The sequence below is a fragment of the Heterodontus francisci genome, chromosome 15 (assembly GCF_036365525.1).
Source record: "Heterodontus francisci isolate sHetFra1 chromosome 15, sHetFra1.hap1, whole genome shotgun sequence".
NCBI classification, from domain to species: domain Eukaryota; kingdom Metazoa; phylum Chordata; class Chondrichthyes; order Heterodontiformes; family Heterodontidae; genus Heterodontus; species Heterodontus francisci.
The window spans coordinates 50443131-50466306 of NC_090385.1; the positions used below are offsets into that span (position 1 = coordinate 50443131).

At 42.4% G+C, this 23176-nt stretch overlaps 1 long non-coding RNA gene across 1 annotated transcript in view; it reads left to right on the forward strand.

Moving 5' to 3' along the window:
* The first annotated feature begins 5553 nt into the window (after nucleotides 1-5553).
* The window catches only part of LOC137377647 (uncharacterized), a 37827-nt gene continuing 20204 nt past the window's right edge, over nucleotides 5554-23176 (forward strand). Inside the window, exon 1 of the long non-coding RNA XR_010976451.1 lies at nucleotides 5554-5687. This is a non-coding gene — a long non-coding RNA (uncharacterized lncRNA). The remainder of the gene's footprint in view (nucleotides 5688-23176) is intronic.

The window sequence follows — 23176 nt, forward strand, 5'->3', positions numbered from 1 at the left end:
CTACTAGTATCTTGTGTGTGTGACCTTACAATACAAAACTGGTGCTTTTATAGGGCATCAAGACTGGAATAGGGCCACTCCTTGGATTTCCAGTGTAAAGATCAACAGCAGTGCTCCTATATAGTTTTTTGTTCTCAGTTTAAAATGTATAATTTGAAAGGTTCTGTCTTTCACTCATCTGAAGCTACTCAGTAGAAATACCAGTGCTGGTTAGTAGATGCCAGTATAAGCTGTTAGTGCTTCCTGTTAACACTGATATAGGAAACTATTATAGTACTTAAGCAACTAAGAACCAAGGCAGAGCTCTGGACTGATCTGGCCCATTCTAACCCATGTTCAGCCGCTCCCAATTAGATCACTGCTTTGCAATCTCTCTCAGCTATGCACCATTATCTTGTAAAATCATCTGTAGATATGTATGCTGATGACACCCAGCTCTCCCTCTCTTTTGTCCTTCACTGCCTTTGTGCTGTCAGACTGTTTGTTTGACCTTTAGCCTTAGACAAGCCACAGTTTCCTCCTGCTAAAGACTGGGAGGACCAATGCCATTGAACTTCATCCCTTACTACAAAACCCGTGCCCAGCCACAGATTACATACCCCACCCCGGTCATTGTCTCAGGCTGAACAAGACTGTTTGCCAACTTCGATATCCTTTTCAACCCCATATCTTCTCCATCATAAACGCCACCTACTTCAACTTCTGTAACATCACCTGTCACTGCCCCAACCTTAATTTGTCACTGATATATTATGTCACCTCCATACTCAACCATTCCAATACTCTCCTGGCAGGCCTCCCATCCCCCATAAACCTCATTCAAAATTCTTGCAGTGTTTCCAATAGTAAAAGTCTGAAATTGGTATTTAAATGAATTTGCCCTCCTTAACTCTTTAACTTCCTCCAGCCCAACACCCTTTGCACCTCTGCCCACCAACTCTGCTTTTGAATCTAGTTAATTTGTGTATGCCCCTCCTTTCATCGCCCCATCATTGGCATCTGTGCCTTCAGTAATCTAGGCCCTAATCATTGAAATTTCCTCCTTTTTGATCAATTCATTCTATCTTAAAGGTACTATATAAATGCAAGTTATCTGTATGATATTTCTATCAGTGGTAGAATTAAAATTTGGGCACAGGCATCTTTTGGGGGGGGGGGGGAATAAATCATCACATTGTGTAACCACCTTCAAAGTGAATTTTTAAAGCTATGATTCCGCTCTTACGCTTATTGAATGATGCTTCTCAATCAGTCGTTGCTTGATTGTACCACATTAAATTTTTTAGTGATAATGGCTGTGCAGGAATTCATAACTAATTAGAATTCCACATTGCTCATTATATTCCTTAGTACACTTTGGAAAACAATCCTGAGGCCTCTACTTAAATAAATCTGCAGAAAACTTACCCTTGATGATTAAGTGAGTGGGAGAAACTGGCAGATGGATTTCAACACAGGTAGTTGTGAGGTGATCCATTTTGGACCAAATAAGGATAGGTCCAACTATTATTGAAATAGTAAAAATCTAGGAACAGTGGAGGTCCAAAGAGATTTAGAATCCTTGTACAGAGATCACGAATGACTTCAGGTGGCTTTCCCTTACACTTTTTCTTTTGGTATTCACACATGCTATGATGTCCAAGATTGGGAACTTGCTGTGGAGAAGGTATATAAATAATGCATCCAGGCACTGACATCTAGCACTACAGTGCTGTCAATCATGCTCTCAAGCACAATTGTGGACAATTTAAGTTTTCCAACACAAATTAGCAATGCCGGAAAGTAATCAGTTTATGTTTGATTTAGAGTGGAAATGAACTTGGGTGTTTGAAGATTGGTAACGCTGGTGAAGTTTAGAGGAAAATTCACAGTAGGACATAATCTGACAATCCGCTATACTACTGGGGAAGTGCTTGGTTTTTGGCGATGTTTTCCTTCAGTCAAGATGTTAAACCAAATTCCTGTCTAACTGTTGCTATGGTTCAAGTTGACATTAGAAATCCTAATAAAACATGTTTTGAAGCTTCAGTTGTGCCTTTTCTTAATGAGCGTTAAAGATAAATTGTATATGAAAAGGAGTTCTCAAAGGTGACAGGTGAGAAATTGAGTTGGATAGTTTGAGGTAGACTTTTCACTTTAGGTGCAAATTCTGCCTGCTTTGAAAAGATTTTTTTCCATGAGTTTCTGCTCATTGCCGAACATAAAATCTGCCATGAACTCGTGCAATTAGGCAGCATTTTAAAATGTAATTTTATTAAAAGAAATGGCTGCAAAAAAAATTCCCTGATACATTTGAGTGGTAATTTGGTAAAGTTTAAATAATACAGCCGAAATTGAGTATCACAAAAAAATAAGCAGTTTAAATCTTGTTGCCAACCCACTACCTGTGAGTAACCTGATTTTAAATTACTGAAAACGTTAAAAAATATATATATATTTTCTACAGGAAGTTCTAGACCTGATGAACTGATGAGTTCTGATGAAAGGTCACAGACCTGAAATGTTAACTGCTTCTCTCTCCACAGATGCTGCCTGCCCTGCTGACTATTTCCAGCACTTTCTGTTTTTATTTCAGATTTCCAGCATCTGCAGTATTTTGCTTTCATTAAAATTATTTTCGAGTTAGATTGGGGTACATTAGTCAGTTGCTTAATAAATTTTAAGAAATTTCATTCAAAACCTTTTAAAACATATCTATTAGTGTCCTTGAGCCCAAAATATCCAGCTTAATTTTTGAAGCCTTCTTGAAGGCCTTCAGTTGAGCCCAATTAGCAGAACCTCTCAATGGTGATTAATTCACCCTGGGGCATGGCCAGTTTTGTGGCTTTTGGCACAATGTTTTTAAAAGTAGTGCAAAAGATCATAGAAAGTTGAGTTGCGTGGAACATAATTTGCATTTAAAATTGCGTGATGTTTTGTGCGGTTACATTGATATTGAGGGAATTGTGGCAAAATAAACAGCGCAATCGAGCAGAAACTCTAGACCAAGGTTGTCCAACCTTTTCGGATGGAGGGCTGCATTGCAATTTTTGCTCAGCCTGGGGGGCCATGAGCCAATTTTTAAAGATAAAGACATTAAAAATTTATCTTACTAATAAAAACAACAACAAATGTGCATTTTGGTGAAGAAGCTTTAAATGAGAAGACTAATTTATTGACTTACTTTCTCGACACTATATTGAAAACTGATTTAGTGACATAACTGGCATTGTTTTTGCTTGCATAAGGAGTCAACCTCTGCCCACACACTTGATGTAGTGAAGCAGGGTATTCTGGATAGATGTCCACCTTTCAAGAGAGACCTTGATCTCTCTCCTCCCTGTCCCCATGCTTTGTGTGTGTGTCTCGTTCTCTCTTCCCTCCCCTCTCGGACCAGGGGACTCAGATTAAAAGTTTTGTGCAAAAGATGCAGGGGAAATATGAGGAAGCACTTTTTTATGCAATAGGTGGTGATGACCTGGAACTCGCTGCCCACAAGGATGGTGGAAGTGGAGATGATCAATGACTTCAAGAGGAAGCTGGATGGTCACCTGAGAGAAATAGACCTGCGGGGCTACAGGGATTGAGCCAGGGAGTGGGACTGACTGTATAGCGAGCGCCGTGGAGAGCTGGCATAGGCTTGATGGACAGAATGGCCTCCTTCTGTGCCGTAAATAAATGACTCTTTGATTCTCCCCTCTCTCTCCCCCGCCTGTCTCTCTGTCTCCCTCTCCCCCCTCTCTGTCCCTCTTCCCCTCTGTCTCCTTTTCTCCTGTTCTCTGTCTCCCTCTTCCCCCCCTCTCTGTCCCTCTTCCCCCCTCTCTGTCCCTCTTCCCCCCTCTCTGTCCCTCTTCCCCCCTCTCTGTCCCTCTTCCCCCCTCTCTGTCCCTCTTCCCCTCTCTCTGTCCCTCTTCCCCTCTCTCTGTTTCCTTTTCTCCTGCTCTCTGTCTCCTTCTCCCCCTTCTCTCTGTCCCTCTCCACCCCCTTTCTCTGTATCTCTCCCCTCCCCTCCATGCCCTGTCTCCAGTGTTCCCTGCTTCCCGCTATCTCTTTTTCCCTCTGTCTGTCCTCCGTCTCCTCCTGTCTCTCTCTCTTCCCCTTTCTCTCTCTCTGTCCCCCTCTCCCTCTCTCTGTCCGCGCCCCTCTCTCTGCCCCCACCTCTTTCTCTCTCTCCCCACTTCTCTCTTTCTGTCCCCCCTCTCTCTCTCTCGTCCCCTTTCTCTTTGTTTCCCCCTCTCTCTCTCAGTTGCAGAGAGCAGGAACGCTCAGCAGATGTTGGTCAGTTTAAAAAAAAATCATTGTCAGTTTCGCAGGTGACTGCTGCTGCCGTCGCGAACAAGCTTTTCCCAACAGACTCGGGGTTTTCCACTGGGCTATCAAAAAAAAAGTCAGAACCCGCCAGAATACCCAGAGTTTGTTGGGAAACGGCAGCTGTTACCTGTGAAACTGATCGCAATAGTTTAAAAGCTGGACTGACAAAGGGAAATTTATTTTCTCCAGTCACAATGGGGATGAGTAACGGCCCCAGGAAGAGTTTACATCCACGGGCCACATGAAAACCTTTGGCAGGTCGGAATCTGACCCGTGGGTCGTATGTTGGACAACATTGCTCTATACCCTTGTACCTAGAGGCAGTGTTTGGAGAATGTGTACAAGACGTTTATGGTATTAGAATGCAGGAGCCTGTTTACACTGTTTTCCGGCATGACGTTCAAGAAAGGGCTGGATGGGTTCCTCGTTGTGGCCGATAGCCCTATGCACAGAAGATAAGTGGGACAAGGGTTTGTACCTGATGGTCACTCACCTCTTCTATAACTTGTTTGTAATTGCTTGAGGGGATTGGAGAGGAATTTCCCAGACTTTCTTTCGTTGGCTGAGGTTTTTTTAATCTGTTTCCATTTCGGGAGATTACATGACTACTCGTGGAAAGGAACACTGGGAGTCAGAATGCCTTTTGTGTTTTGGCAGTTTAGATCATGCTCAAAGGGCCACATGATCTTTTCATGTCTGTCTGGTCAGCAGTTTGTATATTCTTGACCGGTACTAATAAGTTTGCATTGAAACAAATGCTCCTATTTTAATATAATTATTATTTAGCAAATTCAAATCCCCGGAGCCAAGCAATAGCCTCCTCATTTACTGAGTTTAAGGTGATTAGTCCACCACTTAGTCTGTACAGGGGACACTCCTTGGTAATGTGCAGCATTGTTTATGTCTCTCCACAAATGCAAAAGGGGTTGATACTGAGGCCCCAGCAGTGGAGATTGGCTGCGTAGGGGCCCTAAAACTGTTTGGCAAGGACCATTTTCGCCGGGGTAGTTCAAAGCCTGCCATTCGACAGATGAGCTGTGTCACAAGGAACTTGTTAGTAACTTCCCGTGTTTCCCATTCCTTGATCCAAAGGAGGTCTGCTGGTAGATCTTGCTCAGGAAGGTTGCTCCATATGGGGCACCAAGATGGAAGGCGGTCAGTATGGAATGGTAAGTGAGGTGCTGCTTGGATGGTTTCAACCAGCTTGTGGGTTTTTTGTCAGTCGGCAGCAGATGCAAGGGGGAGTGATGTTTGTGAGGACAGGAAGCCAGGGGAAGGGTGTTGAGCAGAGGGTTCCAGTTATGCGCATTGTTGGATTCAATTGAGTAGCAACAAGATGTATGTGTGATGACCTATGCCAGACAGGTGCACAGTACTCTGCTGCTGAGTATGATAGGGTAAGTGTTGAGGTCCGGACTGTTGTGGCTTTAGTAATTGTGTATCTTTATGTGATTTACTCAGTAAATGGCATTATTAAAACTACCAGCAAATGGAGAAGTCTAGCCAAACTCTGTACAGTTGTTGTAATGCTACATTTTGTTCACCAAGTGGCGCTGTTGTCTTGTGCAGCTTTCCTCACTGAGCTAACTCAAGAATTACTGTTTGCATTATTAGTGTACAATGCCTAATGTGTTTCTATAAAATTCTATTTTCAGCGATTTTAACAAAGGAATTAACTAGTTATTTTAACCTGATAAGCCCCTAATGGGGTTGCCCATAGGTAGTTTGGGAACCAGAATGCAATTTCTGGTGTTGACTAAAGCGTCACAATAGCCTAACTGATAGCGGTTCGTCCATTGCTGTAAAACAGCAAAATTACTGAAGCAATGTAGCACATGACTGGCACAAGGTCAAAATTTGCTGGAGTGGGGCCCTTTAGTTAGACTGTTTTCCTCAGTCATCAGCTTGAGGGAAAAAGTCCCTGTAAGTTGCTGGAAGAGCGAGCTGATAACAGGGCATCGGGGACCTTGGTGAACAATAGCGTCAACAGTCTATCTCCTTAACCAATGAGATTTAGTATTGAGAAAGAGGCAGAGGAATGACAGAGAAATAAATAGGATAAATTTGCTTAAATCGGGTACAGAAAGAGAAGGAAAGAAAACTTTGATTAAGCGAGAGGAAAGAAAAAGTAAGATTTTGTTTAAATTTTAAAAAATCTCTAACTACCATTCCTACTTACACCTCAATTACTTGTTTCCATCCAGTCTCTTTACTCCCATTAGTTCCCAACCCTTTGCTTCCCACTTCCCTGTCTAACCACCCACTCAATCCTAACTCCATCCTTACCTTTTCCATTGTACTATTTAATCCATTTATCTTCCCTTCCCACTTATTCCACTGTCACTCTTGTTTGGTTCTCTGTTCACTGTCTCTCACTCAAACAACAGTGGGTGCCAAGAGGCCAGAGATCCCCTCTTTCCCTCCCATTCCTACTGTCGCTTATTCTCTATTTACCTCAGACAGACTTATTTACATTCAGAATTCAACTTATTAAAGATCTACTAGAATGAGAGGGAAAACTGTCTGCCTTTCTCTCTCTTTCCTTCTATTTCTTGTTATAAAATAGAATCTCAGTCTCATAGGGGTAAAAAATTAACGTTGACCTTTTCAGTCAGTTGGAGATAATCAGTTGGCTTCAAAATTCAACTGATGCCATTTTCAAATTGAAGTAACATCATGAAGAAATTTCTGTCTCTGCTTAATACGCTTGTTAAAGCTTATAGGACAAAGAAAAACAAAAGCTATTTCATCAGAACACTAATTTATTGTCTCACTCAGTCGCATACCAACTCTTTTTTTTTTAAAGAATGACTCCATGAAATTTAATTCAGTAAAACTTTTGAAGTTTGATGACTTCAAAACTCTTTGAAGAAAAGCTATTAGGCAGAGAGTGCAAAACCAAAACGTTGCAGCAATGCAGCTGACTACTGATGCATCCCAGACAATTAAGTGCACAACACAAGCTCAGAATATACAATGCAAATTCAGCTCACAGGGTCACAGTTCTGGCAAAATCATCAAGTTCAAACTCGGGCTTTTTGCAATTGTTGGGGCCCTTCAAGCAAAAGTAAAGATATAACAAGACAATTGGTTTAAGCACCATAGGATGAAACATATATTTTTTCTGTTCAACTCTCATTGTAGACACTGGAATTTTCAGTTACTGAGAAAAGAAATGTTAGTTGAAATAATTTCAGAAATCTTTTTAAGTGATATCAGGAAACTTGATGGTAAGATTGCACACACGGTGTTATGCTCTTACTATAAAATAGCTGTTACTGTGTATCACACTGTGTGTCACTTTTAACATTGATAAAAAGAACATAGGAACAGGAGTATGCCCCTCAAGGTTGTTCCACAATTCAATTAGATCATGGCTGCTCTGCATGTTCACTCTACCACTTTTGCTCCACAATCGCTTAATACCCTTGCCTTATAAACTTGAACAACCAGCAGATCTTTCCTACCCATTATTTTCACATGCCTTATGTTCCTGTATTTATCACAATCCCAATTTCATTTTTTCCAGATACGTATCTGGCTGTTTAAGAAAATAATATGGTCGTTCAAAGAACCTAAACAAATTGTTTGAGCGATTTGATTTAGTTTTGTCGGATTTGCTAATTCTGGAATGGTAACTTTCAAACAATTGAGCAATGTGATTGGTTAATTTTGCAGTTGTCGATTTATAACTATTCCTATCTGTCAAGTGAATGACATTGCTTTAATTGGTCCTCATTTAGTCAATGGGATATTTGTGCCAATCAACCAATAGCAGTTTTTGTGTTTTACAGGCATGTACTCAGAGTAAAAACATTTAATTATGGAGTCATGGCTGTGTTAAAATTGTGATGTTGGTATGTCATTAGAATGTGTTAACATTTGCAAGCTAATATACTTTCTATGCACATATTCTCAAAGTGATTCGCAGAGTATAATAGCAACGTTTGACTCCAGATAAGCAGACCAATGCAATTCTACCCATGCTGTATCAGTAGGTATTCTTCATATCAGTGAGTTTGTCCTAATTATTTATAGTTAACATCCATCCATGAACAATAGACATGATCTGAGATGCAAGAACAATATTCCCAACCAATGCTTTAATTACAACTAGTTTCTGGTTACTACACCATGGGGTGATGTGATGTGTATCTATTTGTGATTTTCTACGCTGTGAGGTCTCAATTTCAATCAAGCTACTGCGGACATTTCAAGGACAGGAGGAAAAAAAGCTATATTTTTGGTAATTTTTTTTCCATTGGGAAGTTAGGATAATACCTCCTAAAGCATCCCTCAGCCTTCTTTGGCTAGAGAACAAGAGAAAGAGAACTGCATTGAATTTTAGCTCACCTAAGATTCCACAGCTAGGTAAACTGTGAATAAACACCCAAAGAGATATGAAGCAGCAACTCTGCTGAAAGCCACAGGTTTAGTGCAGATGGGCTGCAAATGACCTTTATTTTGAGTACCAGTGAACTACACTACAAAAATAAACTTATTTGGTAACATGAGAATTAGTATCATCACACCAGTGGTGCAAAATTATACCAGGTGGTAAGTGTGTAGAAACATAAGCCAGCTCCCAGTGACCCACAGGACTTGAAACTACTGTTGGTATATTATGTAAAGCAGAGTGGGCCTACAAACATCACCACCTGCTTCTAATATTCCTCATACAGTGCTGAGAGTAATGCTAAATCCCATTTTGACTCAGCCCGTGATACTACTGGGAAATATTTAAAAATGACTACACTTAAAGCTTTGTTGGAGATGGATGGTGTCAGAAGGGTGGTAATCTGCAGATGAGAAGAGATATAACCACCCAGCCCCAAATTATTGGATTAGATATGCATACATAGCTTCACTGCTGACATGGGGATGAAGTTTTTCTTTGGGGCCAGGAAACAGGAGTCAGGACTGTTTCTAGGTCCCGAGCCTGCCCATGGGGTGGGAGAAACAGTCACTGATTGGGATTTTGACCAGGCTGTCCCATTAACTGGCATGGAGACAGGTTCCCTGTCCAATTAAGGGTGGCAGGTGGGCTCTCGAAACTGGAGGGTCAATCAGAGGCCTTCCAGCTTGAAAGGAGCAGCAGGATGCGGTAAAGGGTAAGTAACTGAGAGGATGCTTCAATATTGAAGGCATCCTGTCACCAACTTCAAAAAAACATGTAAAAATAGAGAAAGCAGCCAGGCCACCACAGTGGTTGGGGGTGCAGGGGGTGAAAATCCCTCTACAGGGTGGCGTTTGGTTCACCCACATCCAGGCAGACAGGGACAGTCTGTAGGCCTGTTCCTCCTTTAACTGCCCGTGTCAAGGCTCTTAATGAGCCTAAATAGCTGTCCAACTTCACGGGGGCGGATAGCCCTGCCATCCCCGAACTGACCTTGGCAAACATAGCTAGCTCCAGGAATGGGATCAGGAAACTGGCATGGTATTTTCAGGCTCCATCCGTCTCCATTCCTGATTTCAATGGAGGCTGAAAATCCTGGCCATAGTGTGTGACTCTTGATGTTTTGTGAGTTAAATAATTCAAATAATGTATTCTGACCAGACAACAAGAAACAACCTGACTAAAAAATCTGATTATTTCTTGCTGGAAGTGAAACTTCGAACTAGGCCTCATGCTGTTTATATTTCTAACTTTAGGCCAGTTTTTGTCAGGGAGATTGTGTAATGTTTACCCTGACTGAGTTGCAGTTCATAGATGAATAATTTGTACACTCCCATTTCAGATGCTGAATGGAGAAATGTGGTTTAAAAAAGCTGCACTATCACCCGAAACAAGTTCCTCAGAAATGAGTCAGGAACAACAAACTCAAAATAATAGACTGAACATTTATCAGCAATAACCAGAGTGACTTCATTTACTTTATTCTGCTTATATTTAATTTAGCCCCTCACAGAGAAGTGGCTGCCAGTGGAAGATGGAAAAGAGATGGAGCTAAGAGTGTACAGAACGTTGCACAAATATAGTCCTGTTAAATAACTGTTACGACCGAAGCGGGAGCAATACGCCATCAATTCAGTCCCGTCGCTCCACAGGTCGCAGCATATTATTGAAAGCTATCCACCCAACCAGAAAACAGCCAAATTAAACACTCTAGTCATCCCCAGAATAAAACAAACCAAACCAGGCATTTTTAGACAACAACAAATTAACTATTTATTAAAAACTATATTTTAAAACACCATTAAAACCAGGTGAGAAAGGTGTCTAGGGGTCTTTTACTGTCTTCACCTGGTCTTATTGTAACAGGGTTTACTTTTTAAACACACTGTGTTTTGAGCTTCCCCTTGGTGAATCCTTGTTCACCACTTTCCAATTACAAGGCAAAGAAATGAGCATAAATAGGCTTTCTTAGGTTTAAAGAAGAAAAGTGAAATTTTATTGAACCTTAAACTTAAACTCTAATTCGGTTAATGCCTATGGATACACGCCGCGCCCACGCTAGCATGCATATGTGATACGCACATGCAAATAGAGACAGAAAAAAGCAGAAGAAAAGGTAAGTAGAATGGTCTGAGGCAATATCTTTTTACTGTGCTTCGAGCTCACTGTCTTGTCATTTTGTAGGTAATTCTTGCTTTTCATTGGGGCCCAGTATTCTTCTTAAACCTTGTTCACTGTAGGAGACTTTTCTCTCTTGGGGTTCATGTGTCTTCCATGGTTTTTTCAGTTCCATGAGAAGGAGATGAGAGCAGGCAGGAGAGAGATCTTTTCAGTCCAGGAGCAAAAAACTTTGAGTTTTAAAACTCTGTGGCAAGTTCAAATTCAAAAAACTCCAACTGCTAGTTAGTCATGTGACTAAACTGGTCTGACCAGGTCTTCTGTGTATTGGGGAAGCAAGGACTGGGTCCTTTGTTCCAACACTGTCTGCTAGTATGCAAAAAAGGTCTTTCCGGCAAGGGGCCTGGTAATTCCTTGTGATAGGCCCTTTTTTCTTCCCAGCAACATTTTAAAGTTTTTAATGTTCATGTGGCAAAATAATGTGTGCCTCATTCTTGGCAGATGGGGGCTTGCATGACAACACAATTCAGCTAAACCAATGTCTAAAGACCTTATAACTTCTTATTTTAATCTAACTCCCCCATTCACACACATACACTCAAAAATAACAGTGGTTAATTTGTTCTAAAAAATTGTGTTTTTGAAAATTAGCTGTCTCTTAAAAATAAATAAAATAAGTAAGTCTTTGTGGGTTTACGTTTCTGATGGATGAGGTATTCTAATGTGAAAATAGTTAAAAGCCACTCCAAGTCTTCACATGGATTTGATGCAATATTCTGTTCTTAATAGGCATTCAAACTCTTTGGCTGCAGTCGGCATCAATAGTTCCTTCAGTGATACAAATGGTTTCTTGAATAAAGGAGGCTTTTCTTCTTTAGGCAATTAACTTGGCTCATAGCTCCCTGTAGAATTTTTGCTGAATGAAAATAGACAGCTTTCTTCTCTTCAGTAGCAGACCTTGTTGGAGAGACTCTCAAATAATAACCCATTCAGACTGGTTTTTGCCAGTTTTACACACCGTCAAATCGAAACATTGAACCATGTGACCTCTCTCCTCCTCTTGCCTAGGGTAACAAGTGCAGCAGCTGGTACACTGTGCCTTAGAAATTCCAGAACTTTCTCTCCCTTAAAGGTGCACTGTTTTTAACAGTCTTAAAGGCACACACTGTTTTAATCCGAGAAGAAAAATAAATGCAAGTCCTTGACATAAGGTAGAGGAGTGGTGTTATTAATAGGGAATTATGTAACAGTGAAGAAAATGGTAAAATAAGAGCAAAAGGGAGAAGGCAGAAACAATATTAATAACATTAATAACATAGAAACATTAATAAAAAGAAAGGCAACAAAGTTATAATTAGCAACTGCTATCGATCATCAACTCCGGATCAACGGGTTAATAGTGAGCTGATTAGGTAAGTGAGAAAAGTGGCAGGAAATTAGTGTAATCCTGAACTATTCACAGAGTTAACTGGGACAAACTTGTGACAGACAGAAGGGCTGGGTGAATTTTAAAGAGGTAGTCAGTAACCACATGAATCAGGGTCCTTGCCAAACTGGATGTTGTATGCAACAGTCAGGCAAAAATGATTATTGATCTGAAAGTGGGTGAACAGCTAGGTCCCAAAGATTATTATATTTTCACATATATATAATAATTAGATCAAATGCAATAATACAAGCGGGTAAGCCTTCAGAAGCACATATTTTGGGCATTTGATAAGAGTCCTAGGGAGGATAAAGTGAGAAACAGCACAAAAGTAAAACTAAGTAAGAAAACAGTGTGTTTCTATAGATAGGAAAATGAAATATGTCCCAGAGAGAAAACATGAAACAGCAAGACCTTTACCAAAACAGCTCAATAAAGAGATCAGAAATAACCTCAGGGCAAAGCAGAAGTATGTTAAAAGACAGGAAACAAAAAAGTGATGAAAACTGAGAAAATGCAGTTGGGGAAACGAAGTAGTATGAGAAGGGATATGACAGTGTTAGAAAGACAAACTATAGATTAGTTATGTGTAAAGTGAATGCAGTCGTAAAGATCAAATAGTTTTTTTAAGAAGAGATTGGGTACCAATATGGTGATGGCCTGAATTTTACCAGCCCATTGGTTGGGAGGCAGGAGAGGTGGTGAAATGGTGGTGAAAGGCGTCAGGACGGAAGCCCAACGTCTCTATGTTGCAACCGAATATTACCAAAGGTGGCCGAGCTGGTGGGAGGAGGCTGCACTGAAGGCAGGAAGGTAATTAAACAAGCAATTAGCAGGGATTTTACCAGGTTTATCAAATTTTTCAACGAGTGCATGGGAACAATGGGGCTTCAAAACCTTGCCAGCTATAACCAGGCGGAAGCTGAGCAGAATGTCAGTGTTGGCTTCAGTCGACAGACATTGTGAACGGTAATGTGGCTTGGCAGGGAGGGTGGAGCAGTTCGACAGCGGAAATAGCAATCAGGAGCAGGGGCAAACTTACCTACCACAGCAGGGGGATTCCGCTTGAGTGTCCTCTCGGACTTGGCACTGGTATCTACAGAGTTTGGGGTGGGAGGGGGCTTCTGAGATCTGAGCGTGGCCATTTGCCATGGGCCTCATTCACTCAGGCTTCGAAATCTCCAGAGAGGAGGAGCATCAAAGAGGGAGAGAGCTGCAACCACAGGAGCAGCAGCACCCATAGGGGCACCAGGATCAGGAGCCTGGAAGGGGGGGTCAGAGAGAAGGAGGATGCAGAGTGGCACGCAACCAGCCTCTTGCGTGCAGAGGAGCATATCCCAAAGAGAGGGTACACCGTCAGAGGCTCAACTTTCTGCAAATGTCAGAGCTGCAGTGTCACCCAAGATTGCATATCTTCAAGAAGGCAGTTAGCGAGCTGTGTGCCATGATGGTGGATGAGCTGAGCCTTATGGGAGAGGGGCGGGCACCCAATGTTTGTCCCATTGAAGGTCATCCTGCACTTACTTTCTATGCCTCAAGATCATTCCATGCACCCTCTGGAGCTATCTATGGGATCTCCCAGTCTGCGGCTCATTGCTGCATCAAGATGGTCACCAATGCCATGTTCAAGAGAGCCGGCCAGTACATGTGGTTTCTCACTGATCCAGACAGTCAAGCTGACAGGACCGTTGGATTCGGGACCATCGCTGGATTCCCCGAGGTGCAGGATGTTATCAACTGAATGCATGAAGGCTGCTGCATACTGCCACAGACCAGGCAATAGTCTTCATTAACAGGAAGGGCTTCTACTCGTTCAAAGTGCAACTGGTCTGCGACTACTGCAAACGGATACTTCAGGTCTGTACAAGATTCCTGGGAAGCTGCCACGCACCTACATGCTAAGGCAATGACAGGTTCCCAACATTTCTAGGCCCCCCCGTGCACCTTCAAGGATGGATACTGAGTGACAAGGACTACCCACTGAAGATATGGCTACTGAAGCCTGTGAGGAACCTAAGCACTGATGCTGAGGAAAGAAACAACAGCTGCCACAGGACAACTCGAGTGACATCGAGCAGACCAAAGGACGTCTGAAGATAAAGTTCTGATGCCTGGACATAGCTAGTGGGGTCCTTCAATATACCCCAGCAAGGGTCTTGCAATATCGTGGTGGTGTACTGCGTTCTGCACAACCTGGCACTGCAGAGGGAGAATCTTTGAATAATGAGGACATCCAGGAGCACGATACCTCCTCCGAGGATGAGGATATGGAGGGGGATGGTGACCAGATGCAATAGACAGCAGGCAAAGGCGATGAGAGACCCAAAAGGGAGACTTTTGCTGCACTAAAATAAAAGCAAAATACTGCAGATGTTGGAAATCTGAAATAAAAACAAGAAGTGATGGAAATACTCAGCAGGTCAGGCAGCATCTGTCGAGAGAGAAGCAGAGCTAACATTTCAGGTCAGTGACCTTTCATCAGAACTGGCAAAGGTTAGAAATGTAATAGGTTTTAAGCAAATAAAGCAGGGGGTGGGGGTCACAGAGAATAACTTACCAGAAGGTCATAGAGCAAAGGCAAACAGTATGTTAACGGTGTGGTGAAAGATAAAGCGTTAGTGCAGAGAGGGTGTTAAGCGACAGAAAAATGTACAACTCTGGTCCAAAGCGCAAACGTGAACAAAAAACAGTGGGCAGGCACATGGTGAAAAAAAAATGAAAGATGAAACGAATTAAAATAAAATAAAATGAGAAATAAAAAGGAAAAAATAACTACAAATAAAAAGTGGGTCCCGTCACGCTCTGAAATTATTGAACTCAATGTTCAGTCCGGCAGCCTGTAGCGTGCCTAATCAGTGAATGAGTTGCTGTTCCTCAGGCTTGCGTTGATGTTCACTGGAACACTGCAGCAAGCCCAGGATAGATATGTGGGCATGAGAGCCGGGGGGGGGGGGGGGGGTGTGTTGAAATGACAAGCAACCGGAAGCTCAGGGTCATGCTTTTGGACTGAGTGGAGGTGTTCCGCAAAGTGCTCACCCAGTCTACGTTTGGTCTCCCCAGTGGAAAGGAGACTACATTGTGAGCAGCGAATACAGTATACTAATCTGAAAGAAGTACAAGTAAATCGCTGCTTCACCTAAAAGGAGTGCTTGAGGCCTTGGATAGTGAGGAGAGAGGAGGTAAAAGGGCAGGTATTACACCTCCTGTGTTTGCATGGGAAGGTGCCATAGGAAGCGGACCGAGGTGTTGGGGGTAATAGAGGAAGTGGACCAGGGTGTCGCGGAGGGAACAATCTCTTCAGAATGCTGACGGGAGGGGAGGGGAAGATGCGTTTGGTAGTAGCATCATGCTGAATGTGGCGGAAATGGCAGAGGATGATCTTTTGGATGTGGAGGCTGGTGGGGAGTGTGCTGCACTAATACAGGTATGTTTCACATGAGTCTTACTTACACCTCCAGTCAATCCAATAAATCTTCCACCTTCTGCAGACCTGTTGTCCTTTTCTTGAATGCCCTTACATTTGCCTGCAGCCGTTATCGCATGAGACAACAACATAGGAAATGCCGTGACCTCACTCAATGTGCTCCTTCCCATCACACCCTTTGCGGGAGCCAGTAAACTGTTAATGGCCCAGTGAAGGATTCTTTCAAGTTTGCAGAATTTTTCAGATAATTACACGTCAAGATGACATCAAACATCAAGATCTAACCTCATGCAACCCAAGTGCAGCCAGGTGGACATTTCCATGTGTTTGAGAGTGCTACTACATGGTGCTCCCCCTATTCTTGTCAGCTGAGGTGGAGGCAGGCTGCTGACCTTTTTGCTCTGTGGGGGCCGTCCTCTAGCTGCCTGAAACCTGGAGGGCCCTGGCATTTTGAGGGCCTTCTGCACTGGTACAGGAACCCCCTCTGTCTCTGTGGCTTCGTGAGGTGTTGGTATCACCTTCAGAGGGACTGAAGAGCTGCTGTCCGCACCAAGAGAGACCTGAGAGGAAGCCCCAGATGCTGTAGACAGCCATCCCTCCACCCTTTCAGGGCACACTTTGTCCTCCTTGCTCACCTGAGGAGTCCAAGGTCCCGGTGATGGCTCCAGGCATCGCGTCCTCCTCTCACACAGCTATTGCTCCACAGAACTCATGGAGATGGCGATGTCATGCAGATCTTCATGCATCTCTGGCATCCACTGGGTAGCTTGCTGGATGTGGCTCTCCATGATGGGTGCCAATCTCTCGATGGAGGAAGCCAAGTGCACACATGCCAGAGTCATGACTGCACTCATGGCCTGGATGAACTCTTCCATCGTCCCTGCGTGTGTGCACACAGCCTCTGGAAGCTTCACCAGATGTTCCGAAACCTCATGCTGCAGCTTCAGCATCTGTCACCTTGCTAATGACTCCGGAGGCATGTCACCAGCCTGAAGCTGAGCGTCACTGGTCCCTCCCACAGTCCTCTGTGAGAGTGGTCTCAACTGTTACTGTCTCCATCAACTACTCGGGCATGTCTGTGCTGTGCTCATCAGTTTGTGACCCCATTCTGTGGTAGAAGGCAGGTCCACAGGTAAGTGGATTGGGTAAGCTCAGGATTGCTGTGGGGGTGAAGAGGAAAGGAGGGAGATCGGAAAGCCTGAGTGATCGGGGAACTTGGAGGTCGGAGCCAGGGGTGCGGGGAGGGAAAGAAGGAAATTGGAGCTTGGAGGTTGGAGCTGGGTGTGGGGAAGGAGGGAGATCAGGGAACTTGGAGGTCGGAGCTGCGTGTGGGGAAGGAGGCAAATCAGGGAATTTGGAGGTCGGTGGTGGGGAGGGACAGAAGGAAATTGGAGAGCCTGGATGTCGGAGCTGGGGAGGAGGGAAGGAAATTGAGGAGGTTGGAGTTGGGGTGGAGTGAGCATGATCGGGGGACTGGTAGTCAGAACATTTTGTCTGTCATTTTGGGGCCTTAGGAACCATGTAGGGACTGAAAAATGTGCACTATGTGACCCAATTTAACCACATGCATATTTGGCATAATAAATGGGTCCTATTTTAAGACAGGAAGCAAATACTGGGAGTGAACTAAACCCAGCTCTACCCGGATACATACATATTTAAGGGTCAATACCACTAGATTCAGGAGGGGTTTGTCCACTCAAACTCATTTTTTACAGAACAAACAAAATGGGCAATGCCATTAAATTTACAGGGAGGGATTTGAACCGAACAAAAGTTACAAAATAATGAAATGAAATCAAAACAGCAGAATCAGGAGAAATGAATACAAAAGTTTCATGCAGTGCCCACTGGCCACATAAGGCATGCAGTGAGCCAGAAGACACTGCATGTGTTAGTTGACTTGTTCTGTTTTGAAATAGGTCAATGGAATTGTGGTGAGCCCAGCGCCACAGACCCAGCACAGTACAATCATATGTCTCCCTTAAAGGGGCAAAACCACCAAGATTTCTAAACTGATTTTTAACCAATTCAAAGTTAATATAAGCAGATTAAGAGATCTTATTTTGTAATATGTCAGTGGAAATGTAGAATCAGAACAAACTAGGCCCACAAGAGCACAATCAAATGTTTCTCTTTAAAAGGGCAACATCACTAACATTTTGGGAGTCTCTGGCCCTCCTAGAAATATAGGAACAGGAGTAAGTCATGTAATCCCTTAAGTCTGTTCCACCATTCAAAGGCTGATCTGTGATCTAACTCCATATACCTAATGCCTAAATTGATTTTTCAAACAAATTAAATAAAAATTCCCAGGGCACCCACAGATCATATAAGGCAGGCAGTGAGCTGGTAAACAGTGCATATTTTAGTTAAATAACATCTGATTGCAAAGGTGGGAAAGGAAACAAACATGGCTAATCATGCACTATTCACAGAAGGAATCCAACAATCTGTAGCTGTTATCTAAAAGGCCATCCAAGTAGTGGGATGCATTTGAGCACTAATTGAAATAGGTTATTTTAATTCTGTTATGAGTCATTACTAAAAACACATTTAGAATGTGTTCAATTCTTAGGCAACATGCTTTCAAAAAATCACTAATACATTAGAGACAAGTGAAAAGAACAATTCTGGGAGTCATGAAAGATCCAAAGGATCGAACTTATTTTCATGGCGAAGAGAGGGCATTGAAACTGAACTGGAGTAGCCATATAAATACTGTGGCTACAAGAGCAGGTCAAATGTTGGAAATTCTACAACAAGTAACCCATCACCTGACTCCCCAACGCCTGCCCACCATCTACAAAGCACAATTCAGGAGCATGACGGAATATTCTCCACTTGCCTGGATGAGTGCAGCTCCAACAACACTCAGGAAGCTCCAGGATAAAGCAGCCTGCTTGATTGGCACCCCATCCACCACCTTAAATTCATTGCCTCCACCACCAATATACAGTGGCAGCAGTGTGTACCATCTACAAGATGCACTGCAGCAACTTACCACGCCTCCTTCGACAGCACCTTCCAAACCCATGACCTCTTTCACCTAAAAGGACAAGGACAGAAGATGAATGGGAACACCACCACCTGCGAGTTCCCCTCCAAGTCACATGCCATCCCGATTTGGAAATATATCGCCATTCCTTCACTGTTGCTGGATCAAAATCCTGGAACTTCCTCCCTAACAGCACTGTGGGTGTACCCACACCAGTTGGACTGCAGCAGTTCAAGAAGGCAGCTCACCACCACCTTCTCAAGGGCATTAAGGATGGGCAAGAAATGCTGGCCTAGCCAGTGCCGCCCATATCACATGAAAGAATAAAAAAAGGACATTAAAGCAAAGAAAAATATCGACAATATGGGTATATGTATAGTTTTTTTTAAACTAAAACGAATTGCAGAACAAAAGACATAGATATATAATCAACGAACCTCAAGTAACTACAGATTAACAGGATTTTGTTCACCCAGACTGCTGGATATATGTAATAAACTCTCAACAAATACAGTTATGTTCACTGATTAACTCCTTTACGGCTAAGAATGCAGTTGAATGTTTTACTGGTAAGTATACACATAAATGATTTATTACCAATTTGAACGCAATAGTTGCTGTGCTGCTGGAGCCACGGAAATGACATCTGTGGAATAGTGTGTTCAAGGTTGTGCAATGTAGGTTATAATGTTAGATTAATATTTTAGAGTTTAACCTAATTACCTTTGGGCTGGTCAGAATTTTATCTTCACGATTGAATTATCTCTGGTTAGTCACATTTCTCACAAAAATAAATGCGTTCAGTAGTGTGCGTCAGCCGTAGCTTAGTTGGCCGCATGTGTCTCTGAGTCACAAGTTTCTGGGTTTAAGTCCCACTCCAGGACTTGAGCACAAAAATCAAGACTGACACTCCAGTTCAGTCTGAGGGAGTGCTGCACTGTCAGAGGTGCCATCTTTCGGATGAAACGTTAAACCGAGGCCACATCTGCACACTCAGGTAGACGTAAAAGATCCTATGGCACTATTTTGAAGAGGCGCAAGGGAGTTATCCCCAGTGTCCTGACCAATATTTATCCCTCAATCAACATCACAAAAACAGAGTATCTGGTCATTATCACATGGCTGTTTGTGGGAGCTTGCTGTGCACAAATTGGCTGACGTATTTCCTACATTATAACAGTGACTACACTTCAAAAGTACTTAATTAGCTGTAAAGCACTTTGAGATGTCTGGTGGTCGTGAAAGGTGCTATATAAATACAAGTCTGTCTTTTCTACTCAGCGATCCATATTGTACATAGCGTATGGAAAAACATGCTTGATGGATTAAATGCCATTTCTTGTTCCCTCTCTTTTTATGCCTGCCAAATAACACTGGAGCAACGGGTTTTTAAAGATTTTAGATAGTGATTTGTGTGTGTACTGGCCTCATGAGCCAAGTGGAAACACCAATAGGCCTTATACAGGAACTCCCAGGGCAGGCTAGGACCCAGTGTGAGTTGATGCTGGCAAGAAGAGCAGTTTCAAGCAAACCCCCTTAAATTGTTCTAAAATAAAAGCAAAAGACAGCAGATGCTGGAAATCTGAAATAAAAAACAGGAAGTGCTGGAAATACTCAGCAGGTCTGGCAACATCTGTGGAGTTCGCGTTTCAGGTCGATGACCTTTCATCAAAACATTGTCCAGCTGACACAAAACCTCCTGCAGCTATTCCTTCAGTAGCCTCCATCCCAATTATTTGTGCGGCCTGCTGTTTGTTACAGGTTAGCTGGTCTGCCACCAGCTTACATTCACTCTCAAAAGTTATGTGCAGCCTTCTGCTTTGAAATGTGAATAAAGTAACCATTTAAGCATTAGAAGGTAACATAAGGAACACCTTTGTGAGCAGCCTACATTGTACCTGATGTGGAATAAAATGCAACTAGGGATCGGCTTTGCTAATGATACTCACATGCTAGAAATGAATAATTTTTTTAACTGATATGAGCAGTATACAGGGAAGCCTTTTGTCCATTACTTTTGGTCATTAAAAGCATATGTTGAATATGGGTGCAATTCAGACAAATATGGGAACCTTCCAGTATAAATTATCAATTGTATTGGCAAATCCAAATGCCTAGAGGCTGCTGAGCCATATTCGTTTCTTCTGCCACCCAGTTACCCTCTCTGCAGAGCTGTAAGATGATAAACTGCACTGTAATATGTAACCTGCAAGTAACATTTTATATTTTAATTTGGATGGGATACAAGTCTTAGATATTTAAATTCTTCTGTAGCTTTGTTTATGTTGAGCCCTGGTGCTTTAATCCAGGCCTTTGTGGGTGGCAGAAGAAACGAATATGGCTCAGCAGCCTCTAGGCATTTGGATTTGCCAATACAATTGCTAATTTATACTGGAAGGTTCCCATATTTGTCTGAATTGCACCCATATTCAACATATGCTTGCTGGAATCTGGTTTACACCAGTACTCATTCAGAACTCACAGTTAGAGGCAATGGGGCAGAAATTGGTTCTCGCTGTGCTCTGGGGAAAGAATCACCAATATATCTTTGTAAGTCTGTAACAGACTCATTTTGTCTCTGGGTTGTTTCCATAGTAAAAGGCATTTTAGGGGAGGGCGTTAGGCTAATGTATAACATCCTACCAGAAGGACCAGCTGAATGCCTTTAGTCTAGCTTTTAACTTCTGATCGATCTGTCTGGCTTGGGTGGACCTACCAAGGGTTATAATACTAAAGAGGTGATCGGAGCAGAAAAACCTTCCCACCATGTCAAGGCGCTGTTGCTAAAGAAGATCTTAATACTGGGCCCTTTGGTTGCACTTGGAGAAACATTAGAACTGGAGAAAACAAGGCATATTTATTTACCCAGTGTTGTATCAAAATAGAATCTGCACTTATGCTGTGCTTTGTTATTCATGGAGGTTAGAGTCATACAGGAAAGAGTGCATGCATTTCATACTGATTGAATAAATCAGATGATTGTAATGGCATTGATCATTCAGGAGTTAAAAAATGTCTGAAGTGTTGTCATATCTTAGGATGGGCACTGCATTGAAGGATTAGTCCTTTGTTCGAATGTAAAGGGAGAGAAATTAGAACAATATTGCCAAAGGTAGACTATATTGAACAGAACAGAACACTTCAATGGTCAGTTGGGCTCCGATGCCCCTTAAGTAAAATTACATAGAATATACAGCACAAAAATATGCTGTTCGGCCCAACCAGTCCCTGTTGGCATTTATGGTCCACTCAAGCCTTCTCCCATCCTTCCTCATCTAACTTTATCAGTATAAACCTCTACTCCATTCTTCGTCATATGCTTATCTAGCTTCCCCTTAAATGCATCTATATTATTCGCCTCAACTATTCCCTGTGGTATCGAATTGCACATTCTCACCATTCCCTAGGTAAAGAAGTCTTCTGAATTCTCCATTAGATTTTTTTATGGCTATCTTATATTGATAGCCTTTAGTTTTGCTCATGTGGCATTCGCAAATTTAGAAATTGTGTCTTTGATTCCAAAGTCTAAATCGTTAATATAAGTTGTGAACAACAGTGGTCCAAGTACTGATCCTTGAGGAACCTCACTTTCTACCTCCTGCCACTCTGAATAGCTCTGCTTTTTGCCTTGCAGTAAGCTAGCTATCCATTTTGCTACTTGTCATCCAACTCCACATGCTCTGAACTTATTTATTAGTCTATTATGTGGTACCCTATTGAAGGCCTTTTTGAAATCTAGGTAAATTACATCTACTACAGTACCTTTGTCTACTCTCTTTGTTACCTCTTCAAAGAATTCAATGAGGTTGGTCAAGCAAGACTTTACTTTTGACATCCATGCTGTCTATTCATTATTATAATTTTGGTTTCTGACTATTTCTCTATTTTATCCTTTAGTAGGGATCCAATTATTTTTCCTACCATTGATATTAAGCTGACTGACCTATTGTTCCCTTGAATCACTCACTGAGACACATGACTGTGGTGGAGGAAATCAAAATCTCCATGTGTACTCGCACTGCCAGAAGCAGTTAGAAACAAGTTTAATGCTGTGTAGGTAGAATACTAAAAACACACTCCAAACAGTTGTTCCAACTGAAGTAATCACAACTCAAACTCTCCACACTGTTCAGACTTAGAAACTCCTCACTTCCATGTGTTTCAGCTGATCCTGAGAGTTTCCATGCCTTATCTCTCCTGTTCTAACTTATCCCTAGTGCATTGCAAGTATAAAACCAGGAAATTTGAGGCTGCAACAACACTGGCCCTCGTTACCATATATTATAAGCTGGCTGGGGAACAAGCAGGCAGATTGCAGGGTGAACCAAATCAAATTAGGAAACTTGAGGTGTTCAATCTTGGGGTGAATAACCTGCGTTAATAGCTTTTGCTGTTCAGAACAAAAAGATGCCTCATTTTGCACAGGATAAAGCACTGAAAATGGTGTGGAAATTCAGGTCTGTGGTCTCTTGGCCATGGAATAATGCATCGAACTGGGGAGTTCGAAAGATGGTTAGAATGCAG